Source organism: Oncorhynchus gorbuscha, linkage group LG15 (genome assembly GCF_021184085.1).
Source record: "Oncorhynchus gorbuscha isolate QuinsamMale2020 ecotype Even-year linkage group LG15, OgorEven_v1.0, whole genome shotgun sequence".
NCBI lineage: Eukaryota > Metazoa > Chordata > Actinopteri > Salmoniformes > Salmonidae > Oncorhynchus > Oncorhynchus gorbuscha.
In genome coordinates this window covers 17,342,876-17,362,863 of record NC_060187.1, presented here as the reverse complement: position 1 = coordinate 17,362,863, position 19,988 = coordinate 17,342,876, and the positions used below count along the sequence as shown (strand labels likewise).

Genomic DNA, 19,988 nt, shown 5'->3' with positions numbered 1-19,988 from the left:
TCACATGGGTCATATACATACTGAGGGTAGCCCCACAGCCCAACAAATAGCGTTCATTCACAGAAAGAAATTACGATGATATCATCATTACATATCATGTAAAATATGAGCGTTAAAAGGCAGATGATCAGACAGCAGAGCCAGGTTCTTGTTATGAAGCACGACAATAAAACCAAAACAGTCTGTCCAAGAGATCATCATTACATCATCTTAGCAATCCACGAAGTCATAACACAGGAAGTATGTTAAAGTTTTTATGAGGCCGCGACTCTGGAAAGAGGGGTACATGGAGAGGAGACCAACACTAACCTAAAAAGGGTTGGAGGATTAAAAAACAATCCATCTAAGTCAAAGTGTTCCTGGGGCATTCTCTGGGTCAACTGTGTGGTGTGTATGTGTCTCTCTCTCTGTAGGAGAATACCAGTTGTTTGGTGGAGGTGAACTGGGTCAGTATCGTCTGGCCGTGAGGGCTCTGACCACCCAGTCTGTTTTTGGGGTCCCCAGGGAACTAGGACCATCGAGATTCCACAGGCCTCTATCTCACCATGACCTCAGCCTAGCTGACACCTGGGCCAAGCCATGAGGTCACCCAGGGAGCCTGTCTTGCGGGCCACGCACAGATAACACAAACACGTAGTTTCTTACACTCCCACACACATAGACTTGCACGCACACACACACACACACACACACACACACACACACACATCCAAGACCTCCCTTGCACCTCCCTATAGGTTTTATTTTTTTAATTTTTTAATTTCACCTTTATTTAACCAGTTAGGCTAGTTGAGAACAAGTTCTCATTTGCAACTGCGACCTGGCCAAAATAAAGCATAGCAGTGTGAACAGACAACACAGAGTTACACATGGAGTAAACCATTAACAAGTCAATAACACAGTAGGAAGAAAATGGGCAGTCTATATACAATGTGTGCAAAAGGCATGAAGAGGTAGGCGAATAATACAATTTTGCAGATTAACACTGGAGTGATAAATGATCAGATGGTCATGTACAGGTAGAGATATTGGTATGCAAAAGAGCAGAAAAGTAAATAAATAAAAAACAGTATGGGGATGAGGTAGGTGAAAATGGATGGGCTATTTACCAATAGACTATGTATGTACAGCTGCAGCGATCGGTTGGCTGCTCGGATAGCTGATGTTTGAAGTTGGTGAGGGAGATAAGTCTCCAACTTCAGCGATTTTTGCAGTTCGTTCCAGTCACAGGCAGCAGAGTACTGGAATGAAAGGCGGCCAAATGAGGTGTTGGCTTTAGGGATGATCAGTGAGATACACCTGCTGGAGCGCGTGCTGCGGATGGGTGTTGCCATCGTGACCAGTGAACTGAGATAAGGCGGAGCTTTACCTAGCATGGACTTGTAGATGACCTGGAGCCAGTGGGTCTGGCGACGAATATGTAATGAGGGCCAGCCGACTAGAGCATACAAGTCGCAGTGGTGGGTGGTATAAGGTGCTTTAGTGACAAAACGGATGGCACTGTGATAGACTGCATCCAGTTTGCTGAGTAGAGTGTTGGAAGCCATTTTGTAGATGACATCGCCGAAGTCGAGGATCGGTAGGATAGTCAGTTTTACTAAGCTTGGCGGCATGAGTGAAGGAGGCTTTGTTGCGGAATAGAAAGCCGACTCTTGATTTGATTTTCGATTGGAGATGTTTGATGTGAGTCTGGAAGGAGAGTTTGCAGTCTAGCCAGACACCTAGGTACTTATAGGTGTCCACATATTCAAGGTCGGAACCATCCAGGGTGGTGATGCTAGTCGGGCAAGCGGGTGCAGGCAGTGATCGGTTGAAAAGCATGCATTTGGTTTTACTCGAGTTTAAGAGCAGTTGGAGGCCACGGAAGGAGTGCTGTATGGCATTGAAGCTCGTTTGGAGGTTAGATAGCACAGTGTCCAATGACGGGCCAAAAGTATATAGAATGGTGTCGTCTGCGTAGAGGTGGATCAGGGAATTGCCCGCAGCAAGAGCAACATCATTGATATATACAGAGAAAAGAGTCGGCCCGAGAATTGAACCCTGTGGCACCCCCACAGAGACTGCCAGAGGGCTGGACAGCATGGCCTCCGATTTGACACACTGAACTCTGTCTGCAAAGTAATTGGTGAACCAGGCAAGGCAGTCATCCGAAAAACCGAGGCTATTGAGTCTGCCGATAAGAATATGGTGATTGACAGAGTCGAAAGCCTTGGCGAGGTCGATAAAGACGGCTGCACAGTACTGTCTTTTATCGATGGCGGTTATGATATCGTTTAGTACCTTGAGTGTAGCTGAGGTGCACCCGTGACGGGCTCGGAAACCAGATTGCACAGCGGAGAAGGTCGAGATGGTCAGTGACCTGTTTGTTGACATAGGTAGATACTATGAAGTCAATTCTTAATGGTCAGCAAGGAAAATAGCTATTGGAATTGGACCAGACATTGTTTCCTTTAGAAGGTTATCAGTGGCAACACCTTCAGCTACAATTGAGATGAATAGTAATTGAGATTAATAGGAATTGAGATGAATAATAATTGAGATGAATAGTAATTGCCCTAAGATTGTAGGTCTACTTTCCCTCTCTGTGGCCTTATATTGTGTAGGGAGCGAAATCACATAAGTCAACATCTCCCTTTATTCAATTTAATCTCCATTTCTCTATATCTCACTACTCTTTCCTTCCTTGCGGTTTAAGGATGGAGAAAGCGCAACAAGGGGTTAAGATTCAACTTTATAATGAGTCCATACCCCTTATAGTCACCCTACTAAGCCAGCTACCCACCCTGGCCTACTCCACCATTCCCCCACAGCTGACCAGCCTACTCCACCATTCCCCCACAGCTGACCCACCTAATCCACCATTCCCCCACAGCTGACCCACCTACTCCACCATTCCCCCACAGCTGACCAGCCTACTCCACCATTCCCCCACAGCTGACCAACCTACTCCACCATTCCCCCACAGCTGACCCACCTACTCCACCATTCCCCCACAGCTGACCAACCGACTCCACCATTACCCCACAGCTGACCCACCGACTCCACCATTACCCCACAGCTGACCAACCTACCCCACCATTCCCCCACAGCTAACCAACCTACTCCACCATTACCCTACAGCTGACCAACCTACGCCACCATTCCCCTACAGCTGACCAACCTACTCCACCATTCCCCTACAGCTGACCAGCCTACTCCACCATTCCCCTACAGCTGACCAGCCTACTCCACCATTCCCCTGCAGCTGACCAGCCTACTCCACTATTCCCCTACAGCTGACCAGCCTACTCCGCCATTCCCCTACAGCTGACCAGCCTCCTCTGCCATTCCCCTACAGCTGACCAGCCTACTCAACCATTCCCCTACAGCTGACCAGCCTACTCCGCCATTCCCCTACAGCTGACCAGCCTACTCCACCATTCCCCTACAGCTGACGAGCCTACTCCACCATCACCCTACAGCTGACCAGCTTACTCCACCATTCCCCTACAGCTGACCAACCTACGCCACCATTCCCCTACAGCTGACCAACCTACGCCACCATTCCCCTACAGCTGACCAGCCTACTCCACCATTCCCCTACAGCTGACCAGCCTACTCCACCATTCCCCTGCAGCTGACGAGCCTACTCCACCATTCCCCTACAGCTGACGAGCCTCCTCTGCCATTCCCCTACAGCTGACCAACCTACTCCACCATTCCCCTACAGCTGACCAGCCTACTCCACCATTACCCTACAGCTGACCAGCCTACTCCACCATTCCCCTGCAGCTGATCAGCCTACTCCACTATTCCCCTACAGCTGACCAGCCTACTCCACCATTCCCCTACAGCTGACCAGCCTCCACCAATGCAGTTGCCCCTCTCCTGTACCTTCCCCTCTGCCTCCCCATGTGGCACTCTGACTGGACTGGAGCCTCTGCTATTGCAATCACAGCTGCAGCCTACACGAATATCCGTCAACCCACCAACTAATGATCAGGTCTACGCATGCAGACAGACAGACAGACAGTGTGTCATAGCTACAGTGGGGAGAACAAGTATTTGATACACTGCCAATTTTGCGTGTGTCATAGTTATCTATGGGCGTTCCAGCAGACAGACAGACATACAGACAAGACAGTGTGTCATAGTTATCTACGGGCGTTCCAGCAGCAGACAGACAGACAAGACAGTGTGTCATAGTTATCTACGGCTTTTCCAGCAGACAGACAGACAGACAGACAGACAGACAGACAGACAGACAGACAGACAGACAGACAGACAGACAGACAGACAGACAGACAGACAGACAGACAGACAGACAGACAGACAGACAGACAGACAGACAGACAGACAGACAGACAGACAGACAGACAGACAGACAGACAGACAGACAGACAGACAGACAGACAGACAGACAGACAGACAGTGTGTCATAGTTATCTACGGCTTTTCCAGCAGACAGACAGACAGACAGACAGACAGACAGACAGACAGACAGACAGACAGACAGATAGACAGATAGACAGACAGTGTGTCATAGTTATCTATGGGCGTTCCAGCAGACAGAGAATGTGTCATAGTTATCTATGGGTGTTCCAGCAGACAGACCTGTTCTGTAACTAATGGTGATTGACGTAACATAACTCCTCATCATTTTGAATGGCTCACAGAATGGCTGCTGTCAAAAATGTACTTAAGATTCTGGCAATTAAGTTTTTCTACATAACCAGAGTCAAATGCGAATGTACCTGTAGACTTCCAGTCATTGCGCTAATGCTAGCATTGGTTCGTGAATACCTCTAACTTCATTCATACTGCACACAGAGACATAAAAATGGTATCCATGAGTTGCCAGAATGTAGTACCCCCTTAACAGCAGTTCGTATTGGACTAATATTACTGACTATATATAACCATGATTCTATCCACAGTTTTTATGTGAGTAAAGTCATAGCATATTTTTTTTAAATCAAGACAGCTGTGATGGAAACTGGGAGTTTTGGTACAATTTTATAACTGCCGACAGATCATTTGTTCATTTGACATGGTGAGATCTTTTCGTCTCAGTAAAATGTATTATGCCAAAAATGGCAGTGGAAACTCCTTAATGCGCAACTATTGATATAATAACCACAGTATGGAAGTAAACTGGTGTGTGGTTCTCTCACTACGACTTGGGAAACCAGGCTACAGATTAAATAAACGATGATGAATTTCACAGGGTGGTGATCTTGTTGCTCCTTTCCAATAAATATCAATGGTCTTATTCTGCTGATAGATGATTGATGCTTGACTGCCATTTGACAAATACGATATGGTCTTATCCCTGATAATCTCATCATGTAGACTAGACTTCACGGACATCTCTACGAGCTGTTGATGTCACGTCCTGACCTTAGTTCCTTTTGTATGTTTCTATTTTAGGTTGGTCAGGGCGTGAGTTGGAGTGGGCATTTGATGTTTTGTATTTCTATGTGTTTGGCCTGGTATGGTTCCCAATCAGAGGCAGCTGTCAATCGTTGTCTCTGATTGAGAACCATACTTAGGTAGCCTGTTTTCCCACTCTTGTTTGTGGGTGGTTGTTTTCTGTATGTCACCTTGCAGAACTGTTTTTAGTTTCTTCCATTCACTTCGGTATTTTTGTTTTGTGTGTTCAGTTAATAAATTAACATGGACACTTACCACGCTGTGCATTGGCCCGATATTTCATACTCGTCGTCAGACGACGAAGAGATCCGTTACAGTCGAGCAAACTTGCCAACACCAGAGTAGGCACATTTCCTGTTTAACACAACATATTTTTATTCAGTACGTGAAAACTGAAGTGAGCACTATGTGAGCACTACGTGAGCACTACGTCATCACGCACCAATTTTTTATCTGCGACAAGTCCGTTTGGTGGAAACATGCACATTTTCCCACCGGTGGTATTTTCTTTATGCAGATTTGAGAATATTCACATGAAAATCAGTCGCTAATGGATTAAAGACCTAGCTATAGTCACACATCATTTATGAGGTAATTGTTAAATGTGTGTTAATAAAAGTAGATTATATTAAGTCTTTACTGAGTCCCTCCTCTAGTAATATTTTATGTTTATTTCTGTCTTTCCTTGGTCTCCTCTTGCCAGAAAAGCTGGAAACACCTCCATTGTGTGAGCCTTGAGCATCCACCCACCTCTCTAACTAGGCCTCAGCTCAGAATGCATCTCAATGGTTGCTGTTTCTCTGGCAGATAGCAGAAGGCCGGGAGTAGAATGGCTTGTCTCGATGCACACACGCGCACACGCGCACACACTGCAGTGTGTCATAATTACCTATGGGCGTTCCAGCAGACAGACCTGTTGGTGCTGTAACTAACGGTGATTGACGTAGCGCGCCTATCAGCATGCAGACGAGGCTAGAGTGACGTCCCAAATGGCACCCTATTCCCTATGGGCCCTGATCGAAAGCATTGTACTTCATAGGGAATAGGGTGCTATTTGGTCCAGGGACTAAAAGAATTAGCATGCTGCTAAGCCTAGGCTAGGCCTCTGCAAGGCTCAGCAGACATGGTGCTACTTAGAATAAATAAAATAAAAAACTTTGAGGCCGACAATCCCTCTGCTCTGTTCCAATAGGCCTCTTCTCTTCCCAGCTCGTACACCCTGATGCACTCACATTAACGCTCTGGCTGAATTAAAGAGGCTATGTCTACCTGCATATAACTAGGTTATTTGTTTGTTCATTCATAAGTCCCATTAAACTGCACAAGGTCAACTGTTGGCCTAACTAATGGAACCCTCTTCTATAATGTTCAGTCTCTCTCTGTCTCCCTCGCTCTTGTTTCACCCATTCTCTCCAGACATGCACGGCAGGGCCAAGAATCCATCTGGATAGCCTAGCCGCACAGACGGAGTGAGTGGCCATTATCTCCCAGGCCTGGGACACCCAATATCCCAATATGTTATGTAAAGAGGGTGCCAGCTCCACTCTCCAACCGGCTGCTACCCACTCTTCTGCTACACCGCCCGGCCCGCCCTGCCCAGGGCCACACGCTGAGAGCCAGGCTCTGCTTTGAATGAGAAAGGCCTTTTAAAATTCATGAGGGGGTTTTAGATGTTCTGTTCTTGGCCCCGCCTGCCAACATTCCTCCCGTTCCTGGGCAGAGCAGACAGGGGAGATGGAGCAGAGAGAGCAGAAAGGACAGGAGAGCCTTTTCTCTGGGCTTGTATAGACCCCCCTCTTGTCCTGCTTGCCTGGAACACTCTGGACCCAGCAGTGATATCGCATCTAATTGCTAAAAAGAACCATCAGCCAGATAGAACTTGGAACATTTCGAATAGGAATGAAGAACACAATGACATTCCAGAGCCTTGGCCGGTATTCCAGAGCCCCGCTTCCCCCAGTCATCCTACCCCATTCTACCCCCAGTAACAGTGTCCCACGCTCCATGGGGCCAACATAACACACCACACAGTCTCATGTAATGAAGTTAACTCCTGCAGATAAGTGACACTTTACTCAACAGTGTTAGTGGTGGCAGGTGGGTCAATGACAGAATTCCCCAGGTCACTGCCTGCCGTGAGGAGGATCTCAGAGAGGGATGAAAGGGGGGTGGTTACAACGGCTACTTACCAAGATTCTTGGGCTGCCTTTAACTAGACTCAGATACAGTTGAAGTCGGAAGTTTACATACACTTAGGTTGGAGTCATTAAAACTTGTTTTTCAACCACTCCACAAATTTAATGTTAACAAACTATAGTCTTGGCAAGTTGGTTAGGACATTTACTTTGTGCATGACACATGTCATTTTACAACTATTGTTTACATACAGATTATTTTACTGTATCACAATTCCAGTGTGTCAGAAGTTTACATACACTAAATTGATTGTGCCTTTAAACCGCTTGGAATATTACAGAAAATTATGTAATGGATTTAGAAGCTTCTGAAAGGCTAATTGACATCATTTGAGTCAATTGGAGGTGTACCTGTGGATGTATTTCAAGGCCTACCTTCAAACTCAGTGCCTCTTTGCGTGACATCATGGGAAAATCAAAAGAAATCAGCCAAGACCTCAGAACAAAAATTGTAGACCTCCACAAGTCTGGTTCATACTTGGGAGCAATTTCCAAACGCCGGAAGGTATCACGTTCATCTGTACAATAGTACAATAGCAGGCAAGTATAAACACCATGGGACCACGCAGCCGTCATACCTGTCACAGCTCTTGTCGCAATGAGGATTGGACCAAGTGTTCATAATTTTATTAGATCACAAAACACTCTAACAAAATAAACATGAGGGAGAACTGAAACAGTTCTATAAGGTGCATAAACTATACAGAAAACAACTACCCACAAAACACAGGTGGGAAAAAGCCTGCCTAAGTATGATTCCCAATCAGAGACAATGATAGACAGCTGTCCCTGATTGAGAACCATACCCGGCCAAAACATAGAAATAAAGAAACTAGAATGCCCACCCTAGTCACACCCTGGCCTAATCAAAATAGAGAATAAAAGCCTCTCTATGGCCAGGGCATGACAGTACCCCCCCCCAAATGTGCGGACTCTGGCCGCAAAACCTGACTCTATAGGGAAGGGTCCGGATGGGCATCCACTTCGGTGGCGGCTCCGGTGGGGGACGCAGACCCCGCTCCACCTCTATCTCCCCCCACTTTGGTGGCACCTCTGGACTGGGGAACCTAGCTGCAGGCCCCGGACTGGGGACTCTCCTTGCAGGCCCCGGACCGGGGACCCTCGCTGCTGGCCCCGGACCGGGGGAACCTCGCTGCCGGCCCCGGACCGGGGACCCTCGCTGCAGGCCCCTGATCGTGGACCGTCGCTGGAGGCCCCCGGACTGGGGACCGTCGCTGGAGGCTCCGGACTGGGGCCATGTGCCATGGATTATCACTGGAGTGAGGAGACGTATAGGCATCCTGGTGCGTCGAGCTGCCACAGGGCTTACAAGGCTGGGGAGACATACAGGAGGCCTGATTCTGGGAGCAGGCACAGGACTCACCAGGCTGGGGAGACATACTGGAGGCTTGGTTCTTGGAGCAGGCACCGGATACACTGGGCCGTGGAGGCGCACTGGAGGTCTCGAGAGTAGAGCCAGCACAACCCATCCTGGCTGGATGGTTACTTTCGCCCGGCAAATGTGGGGTGCTGGCACAGGACGCACTGGGCCGAAGAGACGCACTGGAGGACAGGCGCGCTGAGCCAGCACCATCCGTCCTGGCTGGATGCCCACTCTAGCCGGTCCAATGCGGGGAGCTGGAATGTAGCGCACCGGGCTGTGAACACGCACTGGAGACACTGTGCGCTCCACCGCATAACACGGTGCCTGACCAGTTGTCCAAAGTTGTGGCAAAATGGCTTAAGGACAACAAAGTCAAGGTAGTGACCATAACAAAGCCCTGACCTCAATCCCATAGACAATGTGTGGGCAGAACTGAAAAAGCGTGTGCGAGCAAAGGAGGCCCACAATCCTGACTCAGTTACACCAGCTCTGTCAGGAGGAATGGGCCAAACTCCACCCAACTTATTGTGGGAAGCTTGTGGAAGACTATCCGAAATGTTTGACTCAAGTTAAACAATTGAAAGGCAATGCTACCAAATACTAATTGAGTGTATGTAAATGTATAACCCACTGGGAATGTCATGAAAGAAATAAAATATGAAATAAATCATTCTCTCTACTCTATTATTCTCACATCTTAGATTCTTAAATAAAGTGGAGATCCTAATTTTAAACTAGGATTAAATGTCAGGAATTGTGAAAAACTGAGTTTAAATGTACCTGGCTAAGGTGTATGTAAATTTCCGACTTCAACTGTATATATGTACTGTACGCTGAGATTGTACTCTGTGATTGGCTTGAGATGACACTTAGTATTAACAGCATGGTATTTTGGACTGAGGCCCTAGTTAGTCTGGTCCCAGATATGTTTGTGCTGCCTTGACAACTCCTATGGTCACTGTCATGCATGACATCACTAACAGATGTGGGACCAGGCTACTAATAGTCGAAACATGAAAAGAGAATTAAATAGCCTCCCTTTTATTCCATGGCCATTGGAATAAAAAAGTCAAGTTCACTTGTCATCAATGGTAGAGAGTTTTAAGTTCCTTGGTGTCCACATCAACAACGAACTATCATGGTCCAAACACACCAAGGCAGTCGTGAAGAGGGTGTTGTGTCTTTGGCTATGCCGGATTAAGTGATGCTATTCTATGAAATAATTTCTCTGTAATTAATGTTACCTGATTGAGCTAATCAGACTAGAGAGTCGGGGCACCACAAATAATATTTATAGAGCTGTTATCTTCCGAATAAACTCTTAAAGACCTAGTAATATTTTACATCAATAGCAGTCAATATTAATCCTCACCTTAATTCAGTCTCATCTGAAAGTTGTAAATTCTTGGTTATCTGCACGAACCCTGGCTAACAAGTTGAATCAGCAATACAAAATTGGGTTTCATTATTTATTTGCTAAATACCTAACTAATCACACAGAATTACACATACTCATAATTAATCATAACTTGATTACAAATTACGTCATAAAGGAAAACGTCCCTAGCGGGCGGAACAGATATGACAGCTGGTTACACAAAAGAAAAGGGGCTGGGTTTGAGTGAAAGAGCGGGAAGACTGAGGGACAAAGGGCGAAGCTGTGCTATCGTAAATACAGTATGTTATGCATTCTAAATTACCACCCATTTGGATAAGGAAAATGCAATAAATATTTACTCTGTGCTGCGCTTCGGTAGGTTTGTGGTAGATGGAAGGCCGTGTTGCCCAACCGAGTCCTTTGTCCTTTGAAGAATGTCTCTGCTGGTAAATTGGATACGTTGTAGTACCGTCATTGTGTGGTAGACGGCATACTCTGCCTGTTCCTTCCTAACCTGCGTTTGCAGCGGCTGTTGCTAACTCAACGGCTAGGAGGTATCACTTCTGTATTGAATAAGAGTTCATAGTCGTCCTCACATCCTTGGAACAGGAGGTTATATTGTCGTCAAGGCTTTATATAGGAAGGGAGAGGAGGGCGTGTTTGAAAAGTTTTATAGCCCATGTCTCATCACAGGGGCGGGCCACTGATTGAGCAGAGCCCTAACCTTATGGAAACCCAAATCTCACATTTTAGAAGCTAAAATCACATTTTAGAAGCTAAAATCACATTTAATCCCATCACGAATAATTTCATATTCAAACATTTAAATTGAACAACAATTCCATGTGAATCCGATAACTCTAATGTGTAGACTTTCCACTGTAGAGTTTATGTCATCTTATCATTGATGAGAATGTCTCAGATGACAACCGAACTGACATCATATTCATTAAATACCACCGCATATGGTCGGATTACCAGAATATAGTTAATTTCCCCCCCACCTTCTGATGTTCCCAGAATCTCTATGTTAACCAAGGGCTTTGCAAATGTAACATCAGTAGGGTAGAGAGAGGAAAAAGGAGGGAAGAGGTATTTATGACTGTCATTAACCTACCCCCAGGCCAAAGTCAAGACAAGGGCATGACAAAACCTTCTTTTTTTTACCCCCCCAACCATTGTTTTTACACATGCTGCTACTCATTGTTTATTATCTATGCATAGTCACTTTACCCCTACCTACATGTACAAATTACCTCAACTAACCTGTACCCCCGCACACTGACCGGAACCGGTACCCCCCTGTATATAACCACGTTATTGTTATGCTATTGTGTTACTTTATGTTTTACTTTATTTGGTAAATATTTTCTTATAAGTAAGCATTTCACGGTAAGGTCTACACTTGTTGTATTTGGTGCATGTGACAAATACAGTTTGATTTGATTTAGTGCTTTGGCTTGTCATCTCAGCAACAGTGTGTGATTGTGGCCCACAATTCTGAGTGTTCCTGCATGTGGGCATGTGGGCGTTATGGTGCATTACCGGCATCTATTGTACAGGAGCGTCCCTGCCTCCCGCCAGTACTAGCTTAAAAATGTACTAATAGAAGTATAAAGAAGGGTTCCTGCAGATGCAGGAATGCCCCAAATTGCTGGCAGCAATTGCCCCCTTCCTAATCCCAGAACACAGATGAGTATGAACATATAGGACTAATGCAAAGAAGGAAGTTCACAGAATGGAATGGGAATGCTGATCGGAGTAGGAAAACACTAATGACAAAGCTACCTAACGCTATCCACCAGGATAACGTTATCAGATCCTTTTAGTACATATTTGACGTCATGGAAGAACCAGAGAGACGACTGATCTCTGTTCAGTGATGATAGGAGTAACAGAGAGCCTTAAAGAGCCCACTGAACATGTTTTTATGTTGCTCATAAAACAAAACGAGATTTCAGTCTTGGAGGTGTGTTTCCTGACCATTCTACGTTTGGTCAATGATGTTTGTCACTCATGAGACACTGTAGCCTATTTTACCTCCTCAAAATTCCCAGTATAAATATAAGATAACTAAAGAATTCTGTCATTTAACTTTTTTTGCAGAGCATGTTTTAGTTGCACAATTTGACATGTAAGTGATGTGTTTGGTGCAGTATTTCTCATGTAAAAACTGTGCAACGTTTTGTCTTATGTAAACAAAGTCGGAGCTACTGGGCAGGTCTGTCTCACGGTCTATGCTATTGGATACAGAGCAATCACCACAGCTGGTCACCCGATGTTAGTGGGCAAATGGACATCATCAAATCAAAACTCAACCCATATTAGACAAGACTGTCTTTATGACCAAAATTATCCTATTTACATTTGTAGTTAATTCTGACACTAGAATAACTGTTTCTGAATTATATCAATACCACATAGGCCATTTTCAAAGGGATCCATTGCTTTTTAAAGGCATACACTCTTTAAGGACTCAATCACAGTTTGTCCAGAGGTTTGCTATGGTCAATGATTCTCACTGAGTGGTTCCCCCGGAATTTACATACCTGGCCTTGAGGGTAACACGAACGCATTCACATAGCAGCAGCAGCTAGGTTGAGTGTGTTAGTGAGGGCTAATAAGACCCTGGCAGGGACACTGTTACCTTGATGACCATCTAACTCTCCATTACACCAACACAGATCTGAACTGTCCCCTCTAACATCGAACTCTCCATTACACCAACACAGCTCTGAACTGTACCCTCTAACATCTAACTCTCCATTACACCAACACAGCTCTGGACTGTCCCCTCTAACATCTAACTCTCCATTACACCAACACAGCTCTGGACTGTCCCCTCTAACATCTAACTCTCCATTACACCAACACAGCTCTGGACTGTCCCCTCTAACATCTAACTCTCCATTACACCAACACAGCTCTGGACTGTCCCCTCTAACATCTAACTCTCCATTACACCAACACAGCTCTGGACTGTCCCCTCTAACATCTAACTCTCCATTACACCAACACAGCTCTGGACTGTCCCCTCTAACATCGAACTCTCCATTACACCAACACAGCTCTGAACTGTCCCCTCTAACATCTAACTCTCCATTACACCAACACAGCTCTGGACTGTCCCCTCTAACATCTAACTCTCCATTACACCAACACAGCTCTGGACTGTCCCCTCTAACTTCTAACTCTCCATTACACCAACACAGCTCTGAACTGTCCCCTCTAACATCTAACTCTCCATTACACCAACACAGCTCTGAACTGTCCCCTCTAACATCTAACTCTCCATTACACCAACACAGCTGCCGAGCTATCTCACTTTCTCTCACACAAAACGAAATGCACGTGCACACATATTACTGTGTCAATTATATTTGTGTTGCATAAATATCATACTTTATGCCCTGCTTTGTGTTCCATAAATAGCGTACTATATGACCCGCTTCTGTAACTATAGTCAAATGTTCCATTCCTGCAGTGAACTGCGTTATAGAACACAACCTGCTAACAAAGGAACAACAGTCTAATGAAAATAACCCCTCAAAGCCTTGTCCAGGCCAGGCAGGTCGGTATCCATACAAATCCCAGCGGAATACATTGGAAAGATAGCTGCGGCTAAGTTAACCAAGCCCTCCATTCTCTCCTCTCTCTCTTTCTTAACACAACCATCAGCTTAGGGATTACATCCATCTTTGAGAAGTAGGTCAAAGTAAAGCAGGAACAGTATTTTCATCTAGAACTTCACAGCAGAGCAGAGCAACCTCTATAGGAGATCTGGCCGCCTGGCTCAACAGCAGAGAAAAGGCGAGGAAGCTAGCTAGAGCCAGAGACCCAGATCCAACCACTGCCAGACTGAGGCTTTGTCCAAAATTGCATTCCATTTTCCTATATAGTGCAGAGGGCATGGCTTTGGTCAAAGGTAGTGCAGTACAAATGGAATTTGATTTGAGTTGAAAAGGGTGCCATTTAGGAGGCAGACCAGAGCCAACTGCTACCAGACCGGTTTCATTTGGACTCCCAGGATATTCAAACAACCTGTGAGGCTGACACACTTATGGCAGGCCAGGGTACTATGGAGGGTGTGGGTACATTATGGTACATTATGGTCTGAGTGTGGATTGTTGTGCTAGACACTGACTTTGGGTCTGAGGAACCTCACATAGAAAACTCTCAGAGTTAGAGTTACAGGGAGATATGGTTAAAAGAGAGAGAAAAGGGGTGGAGACAGAGGATGAGAGAGAGACAGACCAGAGAGAGAGAGAGAGAAAGGGAGAGAGAGACAGACCAGAGAGAGAGAGAGAGAGACAGACCAGAGAGACAGACCAGAGAGAGGGAGAGAGGGGGGGGGGGGGGGGCACTTGAGAGACTTGGCAAGGTAGAGTTCTCTGTGCCACCCTATGTTCTCTTCTATTCTGTTATGTTCCACCCTCCACCCTGTTACCCAAGCGAGCCAGAGTGAACCAGCAGGTAGCCCCCCTCCCACCCCCCACCAATCTCACCCGGGTGGGGGTACATTTCAGTCCCATCCCCTTGGTGTTACCATTAACGCTCCAACCCCCCTGGGGTGTTAGGCAAGAAGGGGACCATTATATCTCTTGTTAGTCAAACGTAGAGTTTGTTTTCAACTGTATCAAGGCAGCTGCTATAACAGCTCAGGCATCTGCCCTGGCATTCAGAGCATTGAGAGAGAAAGGCGGTTTTTCTGTCACTATCATTAGATACACCATGTTGAAGACTGGCTTTGTTAAGGGCTCCACAATAAGGACGTTCACTTTGTTTGTTTTCTGTCAAAGTGATTCACTCACACCCTCCCTCGCTACCCCTCCCTCTTGGGAATGAGTCAACTACCCTTCCACACTGGGAACGAGTCTTTCTAACAAACTAGTAATAATACTACTTTTTAAAAATTTCATAAGCACTCTTATCTATATAGCTCTGGACATTTACACCTGGATCTCGCAGCTAGCAAGCTGCTATCCGTGTGACTATTGGCTTTTTAAAAACATTTTTTTTTACCTTTATTTAACTAGGCAAGTCAGTTAAGAACATATTCTTATTTTCAATGACGGCCTAGGAACAGTGGGTTAACTGCCTGTTGAGGGGCAGAACGACAGATTTGGACCTTGTCAGCTCGGGGGTTTGAACTTGCAACCTTCCGGTTACTAGTCCAACGCTCTAACCACTAGGCTTTCCTGCTGTTTACGTCAATCCCGGAGCAAACATAAATTATTCCGCGTTCCATCAGCCCCTCCTGGGATACAATCACCTATCCGGACCCGTTTTACTGCCGTTGCGGAGCCCCACCGGGCCTTCACGACTGGACTACTGACGTTATCTGCCCGAGGGAGTTATCCAACTGGCCCCTCCATCGCGACGTTACCTGAACGCCCGCTTATCGTTAGCTGTCTTATCGGCTGCTATCTGTATGGAGGGCAAGTTGGTCAGGATAATATCTAGGAGGGTGCCAATGTTTACGGATTTAGGGTTGTACTTTGTGGATTCCTTGATAATTTCTGTGAGATTTAGGGCATCTGGCTTAGATTGTAGGACTGCCGGGGCGTTAAGCATATCCCAGTTTAGGTCACCTAACAGAACAAACTCTGAAGATAGATGGGGGGCAATAAATTCACATATGGTGTCCAGGGCACAGCTGGGAGCTGAGGAGGGTCTATAACAGTGAGAGATTTATTTCTGGAGAGATTCATTTTTAAGGTTAGAAGCTCGAACTGTTTGGGCATTGACCTGGAATGTATTAGCGTGCACCCCGCTAACTAGCTAGCCATTTCACACATTTTACATTCACACTGTGCTCTGACGGCTCCACAAATATAGAAAGTAGAGAGGGGTGGCAACAGGGTTTGTGGAAGGTGTGTGTGTGTGTGTGTGTGTGTGGGAGAGGGTATGGTTTGCCTCTTTGTAACTCTACTCCAACTCAGACAGAACAAAGAGGTTTTAGTCTGTTGGATTCCTTCCTGTATTGCCTTGACCACCAGGGACTGTACCCCTACACCCCTCCTACCCCCCTCTACCCCCCCCCCTACACCTCTCTACCCCTCCCTCCCCTCTCTCCACCTCTCCTACACCCCTCTAGCCCTCCTACATCTCTCCACCCCTCCTACATCTCTCCAACACCTTTCTATCCCTCCAACATATCTCTACCCCTCTACGCCCCCCTCCACCTCTGCCCAATCAAAAATAACAGTCAGCCCATCAGGGAGGGTGAAGACACACACACACACACCTCTCTACCCCCCCGCCTCTGCCCAATCAAAAATAACAGTCAGTCCATCAGGGAGGGTGAACACACACACACACACACACACACACACACACACACACACACACACACACACACACACACACACACACACACACACACACACACACACACACACACACACACACACACACACACACACACACACACACACACACACACACACACACACACACACACACACACACACAGGTCAGTCACTCCAACTTTTAACAGGCCTCTTTACAGGAGACACATGGCTTGCATTCACTTTCAATAGGCTCTATTAAATCCTACTGACACAATGATACATTCTGTGACCAGAAGGGTTTTTACGACAACCATGTAGGCCATCGTACCAAAGAAGATAACTTCAAAAGGGGAACATCAATTCTGACTATAATGCCTTTGAAGGTCCTTTGATCTTTAAAGAAAGAGAAGTTCTAAAAATGGCCTAGAATGTGAAGGCACTAGGTACTAAGGCTGGCACAATTACTGTATAGCCTTGTAACCAATGATTACAATTGAAGACTGTCATGAAAATAAAATAACCGTCAAAGCAATAAAAATATATATACAGTGGGCAAAAAAGTATTTAGTCAGCCACCAATTGTGCAAGTTCTCCCACTTAAAAAGATGAGAGAGGCCTGTAATTTTCATCATAGGTACACTTCAACTATGACAGACAAAATTATTTTAAAAATCCAGAAAATCACATTGTAGGATTTTTAATGAATTTATTTGCAAATTATGGTGGAAAATAAGTATTTGGTCAATAACAAAAGTTTATCTCAATACTTTGTCATATACCCTTTGTTGGCAATGACAGAGGTCAAACGTTTTCTGTAAGTCTTCATAAGGTTTTCAAAACTGTTGCTGGTATTTTGGCCCATTTATCCATGCAGATCTCCTATAGAGCAGTGATGTTTTGGGGCTGTTGCTGGGCAACACAGACTTTCAACTTCCTCCAAAGATTTTCTATGGGGTTGAGATCTGGAGACTGGCTAGGCCACTCCAGGACCTTGAAATGCTTCTTACAAAGCAACTGTTTGGGATGTGTTTGGGATCATTGTCATATTGAAAGACCCAGCCACGTTTCATCTTCAATGCCCTTGCTGATGGAAGGAGGTTTTCACTCAAAATCTCACAGTACATGGCCCCATTCATTCTTTCCTTTACACGGATCAGTTGTCCTGGTCCCTTTGCAGAAAAACAGCCCCAAAGCATGATGTTTCCACCCCATGCTTCACAGTAGGTATGGTGTTCTTTGGATGCAACTCAGCATTCTTTGTCCTCCAAAAACGAAAAGTTGAGTTTTTACCAAAAAGTTATATTTTGGTTTCATCTGACCATATGACATTCTCCCAATCTTCTTCTGGATCATCCAAATGCTCTCTAGCAAACTTCAGACGGGCCTGGACATGTACTGGCTTAAGCAGGGGGACACGTCTGGCACTGCAGGATTTGAGTCCCTGGCGGCGTAGTGTGTTACTGATGGTAGGCTTTGTCCCAGCTCTCTGCAGGTCATTCACTAGGTCCCCCGTCTGGTTCTGGGATTCTTGTTCACCGTTCTTGTGATCATTTTGACCCCACGGGGCGAGATCTTGCATGGAGATTATCAGTGGTCTTGTATGTCTTCCATTTCCTAATAATGGCTCACACAGTTGATATCTTCAAACCAATCTGCTTACCTATTGCAGATTCAGTCTTCCCAGCCTGGTGCAGGTCTACAATTTTGTTTCTGGTGTCCTTTGACAGCTCTTTGGTCTTGGCCATAGTGGAGTTTAGAGTGTGACTGTTTGAGGTTGTGGACAGGTGTCTTTTATACTGATAACAAGTTCAAACAGGTGCCATTAATACAGGTAACGAGTGGAGGACAGAGGAGCCTCTTAAAGAAGAAGTTACAGGTCTGTGAGAGCCAGAAATCTTGCTTGTTTGTAGGTGACCAAATACTTATTTTCCACCATAATTTGCAAATAAATTCAGAAAAAATCCTAAATCCTGGGGTTCCCAGTCCTGGACAGGTTAAAGTTAGTGAGGAAGATATGAGTCTCCAGCTTCAGTGATTTTTGCAATTCTTTCCAGTAATTGGCAGCAGAGAACTAGAAGGAAAGGTGGCCGAAGGAAGTGTTGGCTTTGGGGATGACCAGTGAAATATACCTGCTGGTATATTTAACTTCTTGCGTCGAGCAATCCCATATCCGGGAGCGTAATCATTGCCTCAAGCTCATTACCATAACGCAACGTTAACTATTCATGAAAATCACAAATGAAATGAAAGAAATATATTCACTCACTTAGCCTTTTGTTAACAACACAGTCATCTCAGATTTTCAAAATATGCTTTTCAACCATAGCTACACAAGCATTTGTGTAAGAGTATTGATAGCTAGCATAGCATTAACCCTAGCATTCAGCAGGCAACATTTTCACAAAAACAAGAAAATAATTCAAATAAAATCATTTCCCTTTGAAGAACTTCAGATGTTTTCTATGAGGAGACTCTCAGTTAGATAGCAAATGTTCAGTTTTTCCAAAAATATTATTTGTGTAGGAGAAATCGCTCCATTTTTTTCATCACGTTTGGCTAAGAAAAAAAACAGAAAATTCAGTCATTACAACACCAAATTACAACGCCAAATTAACTCCATAATATCGACAGAAACATGGCAAACGTTGTTTAGAATCAATCCTCAAGGTGTTTTTCACATATCTATTCAATGATAAATCATTCGTGGCAGTTGGGTTTCTCCTCTGAAGGAAATGGAAAAATACACGCAGCTGGAGATTACGCAATAATTTTGACAGAGGACACCAAGCGGGCACTTGGTAAATGTAGTCTCTTATGGTCAATCTTCCAATGATATGCCTACAAATACGTCACAATGCTGCAGACACCTTAGGGAAACGACAGAAAGTGTAAGCTCATTCCTGGCGCATTCACAGCTATATAAGGAGACATTGGAACACAGCGCCTTCAAAATCTGGGGCTTTTCCTGTTTGAAATTTCATCTTGGTTTCGCCTGTAGCATCAGTTCTGTGGCACTCACAGATAATATCTTTGCAGTTTTGGAAACGTCAGAGTGTGTTCTTTCCAAAGCTGTCAATTATATGCATAGTCGAGCATCTTTTCGTGACAAAATATCTTGCTTAAAACGGGAACGTTTTTTATCCAAAAATTAAAAGAGCGCCCCCCTATATCGAAGAAGTTTTAAGATAAGGAGGGGCTTTACCTAGCAAAGACTAATAGATGACCTGGAGCCAGTGGGTTTGGTGACAAATATGTAGTGAGGGCCTGTCACGACTTCCGCCGAAGTCGGCGCCTCTCCTTGTTCGGGCGGTGTTCGGCATCACTAG

At 45.3% G+C, this 19,988-nt stretch overlaps 1 protein-coding gene across 2 annotated transcripts in view; it reads right to left on the bottom strand.

Annotated features, from left to right (window-relative positions):
* The window catches only part of ddah1 (dimethylarginine dimethylaminohydrolase 1), a 148,849-nt gene that overhangs the window by 33,968 nt on the left and 94,893 nt on the right, over window positions 1-19,988 (bottom strand). The gene's annotated exons all lie outside the window — the stretch shown is intronic.